An 11,186-nucleotide genomic window follows, 5' to 3' on the forward strand; every position below is an offset into this window, starting at 1 on the left:
AAATGGTAACAATTCAGTTTCATTTATTTTTATTAATTGTGTCAATAACCATTTTATTGTTTAATTTTCTCTTTTCTTTTTTTGTCTTTATTTACTGTTGTTATTTTTGTTGACATTGCTTGTTCTCTATTGTTTGTATTTGTAAATGATTGTGTGTCACTTGTCAGCTGACTGCAGCATGGATGATGGGTCCAAGACAAATTTCCTCACTGTGGGATAATAACGTTTACCATACCTTACCTTACCTTACCTTACCTTACCTTGTGCTACTACTGACTTAAGACAGTAAATAAAATTAGCTAATAAAAGCAACAACAGTAAAACAAAGCAATTGCATAATTTATTCATGCCGCAATGCACTCTGGGAGTGAGTGAGTAGCTATACTAAGTCAAGAGTAAACCTAAAGTAAAGAATCAAGTACCCCCTACAGTTCTTTTTTTAGTTACTAGAACTCTGGCGTAAGTAAACTATACTAACTAATCATTTGTCAGCACAGCATACTATTCCTATTTCACTTTACTTAATTTAAGGCTATTGATTTCCATGCTTTCTTTAAGTAAGCCCAACTAATTAGATTTTACAGTGTAACAATAAGCATCCTGCTGTTTTACAATTTCAGTGATTGCAAATTGTTTGGCTAATTCAGTTAAAACTAGGTTTAACTTTTGTTTATTAAACAGGCTGTACATATCCCTTCATGAACTGAAAAGACAAAGAGCTTAAAGTCATGCAGCAGCCCACTTACAGAAAGAAGAGGAACTGAACGTGTGATGGCACTCCTTAGTCTAAACTGGCTTCAGCAACGATCACAGTTCTGTGTGGTCTGAACCAGTTTGGTCTAACTGAACTCACACTGAGGGATAAAATGTTTCCTAAACTCAAAATTGAGCTCACAGCACAACACTAGAACAAACCACCAGGGTATAAAAGAGGGCAAAGACAAACATTATGGCTGAGGAAAAAACAAGAACGTTTTTGTAGTCCTGTTGTGTGTTTTGAGTGCTGGTGGATGATTGAGTTATTAATGCAGATACAGTAAGTAGACTGTGTTTACAAAGTGAGAACTGCACACACTGATCTCACACTGTTAAACAGTGTTGGTATCTTCTGTGTATCTTGAATGTAAACCAACGTTTACATTGTAGTAATGGTTATCATTTGTGAGTGAAGGAAAAGTAAAAAAAATAAATAAAATGGTAACACTTTACAATACGTGTGCACAAATATGTATTAATTCATGCTTAACTAAAGCAGAGATAATCATGAGTTAATACATAACTCATGAATAACTAAACCATTTATTAATAATTATTTAATCAGCAACAAATGAACATTCTATTTGATTCATAGATTAAGTAATCAATAAATTGTTATTAGTTTAATGTGTCATAATGTATTAATTCCCTAATAACTTATTTTATTAATTAATGGTGTAAATTAATATGTTAATTACCACAATGGGTTGAATCCATGCATTTCATCTTCCAGTTGTCTATTTTAATTAATCATTAGCTAATGATTTGCAAAGATAACATTATGTTATGACTTTACTTGTTGAGGCACAGAACTATTTAATAATTGTTAAGTAATATGTCATTGTGGTTATGGATTTAGAATAGTTAGTCATGTGCCTCAACAAGTAAAGTCATAACGATAATGATATCTTTGCAAATCATTTGGTAATGATTAGTTAAAGCAGACAACTGGAAGTTGAAAGGCATGGCTTCAACCCATGAAAATGCATGGCTCCAACTCATTGAGGCACATGACTTCCTAACTAATTATATATCCATAACCACAATGACATATTACTTAACAATTAGTTAACAGTTCTGTGCCTCAAGTAAAAGTCACAACATAATGATACATTTGCAAATCATTAGCTAATGAGTAATTAAAGCAGAAAACTAGAAGTTGAAACATACCTTTGACCACTGTGGTATTTAACATATGAATTTACATCATTAGTGAACAGAAGTTATTAGGGAATTAATACAATATGACACATTTAACTAATAACAATTTACTGATTACTTAATCTATGTCTATGAATCATATAAAATGTTCATTAGTTGCTGATGTAGTAATCATTAATAAATGGTTTAGTTCTTCATGAATTATACATTAACTCGTGATTATCTGTGCATTAATTAAGCATGAATTAATGCATATTTGTGCACACATTGTAAAGTGTTACCAAAAATCTATATATATATATAGATAGATAGATAGATAGATAGATAGATATAGATATAGACATAATTGGTAGCAGTAGTAGTAGTATGTAATTTTCTATTACATGCTATTTTTGGAGAAATAAAAGTGAGTTTCAGGGATCACTTGCTAAGTCAGAATTTACAAAAATTACTTGCTATATACAGTACATGTTTAAAGATACTTCTTTATCACACATCAGTATAGTGTGAGCGAAATGCAGCTGTGTCAGTGTCAGGACACTAAAACACTTGACACATCTGACACTTGTTTCAGTTCAGATAGGGTTAACAACCACAGGAGGGGCTGATAATGTTTAAAGGAAGAGCTGTGACTATATAATAAAAAGAAAGACTGACAGAAACAGAAAATGGCTGATAAGTGTCACATGTGTCTGCTGGGACTGATCATTCTTTGCCTACATCTCAAAGGTAAAGATATTTGTGAAATTATTGTGAAAGATCTGTATAATGTGAAGATCCAATCTATTTCAAATTCATGTCATTATCTTAGAGTCATGTGGTGTTTGTAAATACCTGTTTTATTCCTGAGCACACTCAGAAGTCTGATGCAAAGGGTCTGTTCATGCTAAGTGTGATCTGAACTGCTAACACCTGTTTAACACCAATTTTGTCTGCATTGTTCATTTTCCACTTAAACTAAAGAGTGTCGTTTAAGTATTGCAGCACGAGTATTCTGGCTGTAGCTCAGTGTGTTTCACTCTCAAAAAATTAGGCATAAGTAACTTCATGTTATTGGTAACACCTCTCATCCCCAAAAATGCTACTGTAAACAGTGATAATTGAACACAAACTGTATGTTAAGTGATGTAATCATCAAGTAATATGATATTAATGTTCAACAGTATGATGCATCTAAACATTCATCTTCTCAACACCTATTCCAGTCAGCAGCTCAAACTCTGAGAAGAAATCAAGCCAAACTATGACTGCAGCTCCTACAAAACAAAGTAAATGTTTACTATCACACATTATCAGTATCGCACTTTAGTGGTTTACACTGGATAAAAACCACAAAATGAGTCATGGCTATAATATAAACATTTAATTTTCAAACTGATTATACAACAAATGTAATACATAAGATACATCTGTTTTGTGTGTTTTCACAATATGATGAATCTGAACTAAAATCTGTCCTTTAATTTGTACAGAAAAACAAAATTCACAGACTACCCAAACCTTCAAGACGACTTCAGCTGCACACACTGCTGTAAATACTACACAGCAAGGTATTTATTCTTTCTCATTGTCATTGTTTAAGATGGCAGTTACAGAGAAAGAGCTTAATAAATCTTACTTAATTTGTAAATAATTTACTTCCCCTCACAAACAGAATGTCAACATAAAAGCTAATGTAAATAAATTATTTTAGTAAACTTGGTTTTTCAGATTAAATGATTAAAATCATAGTGAGCATTTAAGAAACTATACAAGGCCTTCCAGCACCACAGAGTCTGAGTGATATGAAACTACTCCTGACTACAGCAGCTGAAATAAATTTCAGTTTGTAATGTATTGATGTTGTGTTCATGCATTAAAATAAGATCAACTACAGTGACAGACACCACATTTATCATAATTGCAGATACTACACAAAATTCCCTGAAAAAAGGTATGTTACCTCCTCTTTTGTAAATTACTTTGGATAAAAGTGTCTCAATGCATAAATGTAATGTATAAAGTGGCAACAGTAGCTCAGAGGACCATGAGGCTCCTCAGTCACAGTTTTAACAAATTCTGGTAGAAACTTTCTATGTTCAACAGTATGATGCATCTAAACATTCATCTTCTGCTTCTCCAATAGATTTAACAACACCTATTCCAGTCAGCAGCTCAAACTTTGAGAAGAAATCAAGCCAAACTATGACTGCAGCTCCTACAAAACAAGGTAAATGTTTACTATCACACATTATCGATATCACAGTTTAGTGGTTTACACTGGATAAAAACCACAAAATGAACCATGACTATAATATACTCTTGTACAGTTTGTTGTCTGATACATAAACATTTAATTTTTAAAATGATTATACAACAAATGTAATATACAAGTTACATCTGTTTTGTGTGTTTTCACCATGTGATGAATTTGAACTAAAAATCTGTCCTTTAATTTGTACAGAAAAACTAAATTCATGGATTACCCAAACCCTCAAGACGACTTCAGCTGCACACACTGCTGTAAATACTACACAGCAAGGTATTTATGTATTCTTTCTCATTGTCCTTGTTTTAGATGGCAATCTTATTTAATTTGTAAATAATTTACTTTCCCCTCACAAACAGAATGTCAACATAAAAGCTAATGTAAATAAATTATTTTAGTGAATTGGGTTTTTCAGATTAAATGATTAAAATCATAGTGAGCATTTAAGAAACTGTACAAGGCCTTCCAGCTGAGGTGAATAAATTTCAGTTTGTAATGTACTGATGTTGTGTTCATGCATTAAAATAAGATCAACTACAGTGACAGACACATTTCCCGCTAGAAATTTAACGTTCCCAGAACGTCCTCAGAACGTCCCCACTGGTGTCAAAGACGTCCCCATAACATTCTGAGACGGTCACGATGTGGAGTTCTTTAAAGGTTTGGGGGACATTATTTGGAGGACCTTCACAGAACATTCAGGACGTTCTTGGGACGTTTAGAGGACCATATTTTATTTGGAAATGTGAGGTCCCCCAAACCTTGTCAGAACGTCCACGCTGGTGTCAAGGACGTCACCTATTAAGATTCCCAGGACGTTCCGAGACGGTCATGATGTGGAGTTCTTTAAAGGGTTAGGGGATGTTATTTAGAGGACATTCACAGAACATTCAGGACGTTAATGGTTTGGATCTATATTTTATAACTTGAGCCAATGAAAAACAAATAATTTGCACTGAACAATATTTCTATGAAAACTGTTTTATTAAACCTGGCATGAAAGTATATTTTTCTTGTTGAAGAAAGTCAATTAATTTAAATTCTAGTTTTGATCTAAATAAAAAGATATAGATTTAATCAAAACAAAATTTCCCATTTAAGAAATAAGATTATAAATTATTTAGAATTACTGCAACTGACATCCAGTCACAGATGAAATCAACTGAAATAAAAGACATAAAATTTCTTAAGATCTCAGCAAAGGAGGATTAAACAACTCCACAAACAGTTTGACTTTATTTGTCATGCAGAAGTTCTTACTGAGAACTAACAGAGGTTTATTTTCACAGTTTTAGTGAATTCCATTTGAAGGTTACCATTTTGGTGAATAGTGTTTGCTTTAGTTGGTCACTTGGTTGTTGACATTATACCATTGTTATATTTTTTTTCTTTTGCTGCTGCAATTCTGTGTTGAGAAAGCACATTATGATAGCAGAGCAAACTAAGATAAAATGCAATCAGGTAATGTTGGCCTCTTGATGCTGGGGAAATCTTTATATAGTGGCTTGACTCATTGATTATTGCATTGTTTATTATAGTAGCTCATTGGTATACTGATTGTGTTTTTGACCATGTGACCATATTTGTTTTGTGCACGAAGGAGATTGATTTGTGGCACACATAGACATGAAGAATCGGCCTAAGAATCTCAACGATGGTGACAATCAACAAAATATTCAGATAAACAGATCTCTGAACATCACAAAACAAGCTACTAATAAGTTGCAACACAAATAGCAAAAATTAAAGCAAATAGTAAAAATAAAAGAAAATACTAAGACAATTCAGGTGCATAATGACCACATTAATGGTGACTTCAAACAAACCATTCAACATCTAAACTTCTGTTCTCAATAAAAACTTTTTTAAACATATGACAGAAATTAAGTCAAACTGGTTAGTAATGAGTGAAGCTGCTGATGCTGTTTGTGGAGTTTTTAATCCTCCTCTGCTGAGATCTTGAGAGATTTAATCTTTTATTTCAGTTGATTTTATCTAAGGCTGTGACTGGAAGTCAGTTGTAGTAATTATAAATTGTTTTAATAAATTATTTCTTAAATGGGAATTTTTGTTTTGATTAAATCTATATCTTTTTGTTTAGATCAAAACTAGAATTTAAATTAATTGACAAGAAAAATATACTTTCGTGCCAGGTTTTATAAAATAATTTTCATAGAAATTTTGTTTAGTGCAATTTATTTATTTTTCATTGGCTCAAGTTATAAAATATAGATGTGAACCCTAATTTTTTTTAATTGGATGAATGAAAACATTTTTTCAATCAAATTTTTTTTAATTGGATGAATGAAAACATTTTTTTCAATCTAATTTTTTTTTCATTGGATAAATGAAATGGAGTTAATAAAGTTAACTAAAGTTCGGGAACAAGGCCACGCCCCAACCAATCAGCTCGCTCCTCGTGAACTATTTATGCAAGACCAACCTTCTCTGAACCGTTTGTCTCAGTTTCTCGTTCGACTCACTCACCATGGACGCCAAACTGCAGATCAACCCCTCTGACACAGACGACGATCTTTTCGGGAGCAAGTCTCCTCCACCAAAAAAATCTTCTCGACAATCCGCACATAGCCAATCCTCACGCAGCCAATCTTCAAAGCGACTGCGTTCTACCGTCCAAATTCCTCAGCCCCGCGAGCATTCTCGTACAAGTTCACTATCCGAGACTTCCCCAACCTCATCTCGATCACACGTTCATTCCCCGCCGCATACAAGAACTTGGGTCCGTCACCGTCATCGATCTCACAGGCACAAAAGCCGACGCGACCGCTCTCCACGCCAGCAGAGTCAATATCCATCTACCGCCAGTCCTCGCCAACGCACTCACGGCAAGTCTCCTAGACCAGAGAGTAACATAAAGCAATGGACCGTGGGCGCGCCTCCAGCACGCTCTCAAGGATAATGGCATAAATTTCAGCCGTTACGATAATAAATCACAACTATTCCAACTTTACACAGCATCTATCAACACTCTTCTGAATGTAAACACAGAACCCTCTACTCTTCCGGCATTCGCACGGAATCCTCCCATCGTCACTCGTGACGCCACCACACAACCTAGTCAACGGCCTCGGCAAGCAACACCCGCGCCACCTAGTGGAGATCTAATGCAAAAGCCTTCAACTCCAGCTCCCTCCACTTCAGAGCCCTCAACTTTTCCGGTACCTTCACGGTATCCTCCCATCGTCTCCCGCGACGTTAACTCCCAGCCTCGTCAACGGCCTCAGCAAGCAGCATCTGCGCCACCTAGTGGTGGTCAAATGCAAACGCCACCAACACTGGCTCCTTCCACCCCTGAATTATCTCAGATAATTACATTCTTTCTTTCATCCTTATGTGCACAATTCGTCCCAAATCCTAACACCCATTCATCCCTCCATCCCACCATCCTTTCCTCTACCCTTCCTTCAGCTGTTACTAGCAATACAGCTTCTGTTACTACTTGTACTTCTCAACCTAACCCAAACCAAGTTCTTCTCGAAGCTAACCCCGGAACCATTCCTGCCAGTGGTTCTTATGCAACGAACCCTGGAAACATTCCTGCCAGCGGATCTTTCCAGCCCCTATCTTCTGCTCTTCCAACTAATCTATCCTTTTTCCCCTCCCTCACCCTCCCAACCCTTCCTTCAAAAGACCTCACCCCTACTGAATTTGCTCTCGCCTTCTCTATTTACCGAGACATAATCTGCTCCGTCTATCCAGATCGAAAGGACCGAGCTAGATGATTACCTCTATATTATTCTAGACATGGCAGTACGTTTCGGAGGGAATGGCTTTTATATCTACCACGTCTTTTTCGCCACTCAAGCAGCAGGTCGGTTACAGCAGTTTAACCAAGGGACTTACTGGGGCACTCTTGACACTGAACTTTACTGTCGCATCTTCGCAGCTCGCACTTCACTCTCCTGCGAGCTTTGCGGAGCCCCGTCACATCCTGCCTCTATGTGCACAGTCGTTAAACCTCAGCCATCTTCTTCACGCCAAACATCCGTATTCAACAGACTGTCTTCAGCAGCTCCACCTCCTTCCATAGTTCCAAAGCCCCTCGACATTCGCCCCACAGTTAACGTCCCAATTCCCAAAAGTATAGATAAAAGAGGAAGGCCGATTCTATACCAAGGAGGCAGAATAGTATGCAACAATTTCAACCATCTCGGCTGCTCTCTTTCTAACTGCAGACTCCTACACGTCTGCTCCTTCTGCGGCGGCGCCCACGCCAAGAACTCCTGCCCCCACAACCCAACTGCTTTGCCTCAATGACTACTAAAGTATCTCGGCACACCAATTAAGGTAAAAGCCCTAGCCAACGCCCTATTAGAACACCCTGACAGAGAGTTTGTAGACTTCATTATCAACGGATTACAAAATGGTTTTCATCCAGGTATTGAGATAAAGCCAGATACTTCCCATATCTCCCCTAACCTCCAGTCCGCTCTCTCCGAGCCAAACACTAGAATCAGTCCTGTTGGCATCGCCACCAGGAAATACTCCGGGAAAAAGAGATTAATTATCGACCTTTCTTCCCCTCATGGTTCCCACATTCCCAGCATCAATAGTATCATTCCAGCCCCAGACTTCTCCATGAAATACGCATCCATCGACCAAGCAATCTCTCTCATCCGTAAGGCAGGCCTCGGAGCATGGCTCTCAAAAGCGGATATCACCAGCGCTTTCAAAGTCATGCCCATCCATCCAGAATTCTGGCGTTTCTTCGGAATATTCTGGAAAGGAGCTTATTATTTCGCAGTACGCCTCACTTTCGGCTGCAAAAGCAGCCCCAAGATCTTCGACTCCCTCTCGGAGGCCTTATGTTGGATTCTTATCAATAACCACAAACTTCCCTACGTTCTTCACCTTCTCGATGACTTCCTCATCATTACACCTCCCTCCACTCCTTCCAGTTTAGGACTGTCTACTCTAGTTCAAGTCTTTAACGAACTGGGCGTTCCCCTTTCAAAAGAGAAAACTCTCGGGCCATGTACTTCCATCGAGTTCTTAGGCATCACCCTAGACTCCATCTCTTTCCAAGTATCCCTGCCTTCCGAGAAAGTTCAACGCATTTCTCTGCTCCTATCAAATTATCTTCTAGTGGATAGGTGTACCAAGCAACAGCTACTAGCCCTCCTCGGCCACCTTAACTACGCCATCAGAATAATTCCCCAAGGAAAATCTTTTCTTTCTCATCTACTATCAAAAGTTACAACAATCCCCTCCCTTCACGACAAAGTCACTCTCGACGAAGGCTGTAAGATGGAAATGCACCTTTGGCAACAATTCCTGTCTTAATGGAATGGCATATCCTTCTTCTATAATGACTACGTCTCACAACCAGAAGATATCCAGCTGTACACAGATGCAGCTCCTTCCACCGGCTTCGGCGGTTACTACAGCGGCCGCTGGTTCGCTTCTGAATGGCCACCTGAGTTTAGCCATCTTGCCCAGCAATCAGACTCGCCCTCGTCCACCCTTTTCGAAATATATCCAGTCATCATAGCTGCCATCCTTTGGGGGCACGAATGGTCAAAACATATCATACTTATTCACTCGGACAACTCTGCAGTCGTTGATATCATAAATAAAGGCAGAGCCCGTTCCCCAACTATCATGCAATTCGTTCGCAGACTGACACTTATATCTGCTCAGAATTAGTTCCTAATTCGTGGCGCTCATATTCCAGGTTACCATAATAGCATAGATGATTCTTTGTCTCGCCTTTCCTTTCAGAAGTTCAGGACCTTGGCTCCAGACTCAGACATACATCCCACGCCAGTTCCACCATTTTCTGCTACCATCTTCAACTAAATCCTCGTCTGGAAGACCTTTCACACGCTTCGCGTGAAGCTATCCTCGACGGCCTCGCCCCTAGTACCCTCTCTGCTTACCTGACCGGTTGGAACTGTTTTAAAGCTTACCACTCCTACTACCAAATTCAGACTTACTTATCCGGAATCAATTTTATTCTCAAACTAGCAACTGGCGAGCAATGCCACCCAATTTCCCATTCTCACGTCACTATGCTTATTAAAGGCCTACGGAAGCGAGAACCAGCCTCCTCAGCTAGACGCCTGCCATTAACCTCTGATCTTCTGAGCCAATGTATCTGCACGTTACGGTCAGGCTTCATGAGCCCTTCGATCGACCGTACATTAGAATGCATGTTTCTCCTTGCATTCTTCGGCTTCTTGAGGTGCTCGGAACTCGCCCCTTCAACTTCTGCCTTCAATCCGGCCATCCATCCCAGCCTCTCCGACATCTCCGCTCACACCCCAGATTCTCTCATCTACACTTTGAAGAAAAGCAAAACCGACCAATTCGAAAAGTCATGTCCTATTTACATCTTTCGCCTCAACTCCTTCATCAGCCCTTTTGAGCCAATTTCGGAGTACGTTCTTTCCAGATATGCAAATAATTCTTCTCCCCAAGAACCCCTCTTTCTCACAGAAAATGGAAAGATGGCCACCAGATTCTGGTTCAACAAGCACTTTCTAAAGGTTGTCAGCGCCTCCGGCATATCTCCCGAGCACTACTCCCTACATTCCTTCCGGATTGGAGCGGCCACTACGGCCGCCAGCGCAGACATTTCGGATGAAACCATAAGAGTTATGGGTTGCTGGTCGTCTGAAGCATATCGTCTCTATATCCGTAATAACCTTAACGACCTCCTCCAAGCTCAGGCACACATCAGCTCATTCAAACCTTTGGGGGTCTTCTAATAACCTACAAACTACCTACAGAGACGAAGCCCCCGCTCGGAGTCTCACTGGGCAAGACTCCCTGATCAGCCAGTCTAGACAACACCCTTTCTCTACCTATTTTCTTTCATCTTGCCTTTCTCAAATAAAGTTTTATCTGCATGGTTATGGCGTGGTCCTTGTTAGTGAAAACATTTTTTCAGTGTGTTAATGTCCTAAATGTCCTCTTTGTAACATTGTTATGTGACCACAGAATAACCAATATAGAACGTCCTCCTAAAGTCGTATTGTGAACCTTATTATATGACTAA

General features: G+C 38.7%; 1 pseudogene; it reads left to right on the top strand.

Moving 5' to 3' along the window:
- Positions 1–7,930: 7,930 nt before the first annotated feature.
- LOC127160131 (uncharacterized) lies at positions 7,931–11,157 on the top strand (annotated as a pseudogene).
- The last annotated feature ends 29 nt before the right edge of the window (positions 11,158–11,186 follow it).

This window comes from Labeo rohita, unplaced genomic scaffold (genome assembly GCF_022985175.1).
Source record: "Labeo rohita strain BAU-BD-2019 unplaced genomic scaffold, IGBB_LRoh.1.0 scaffold_290, whole genome shotgun sequence".
Lineage (NCBI taxonomy): Eukaryota > Metazoa > Chordata > Actinopteri > Cypriniformes > Cyprinidae > Labeo > Labeo rohita.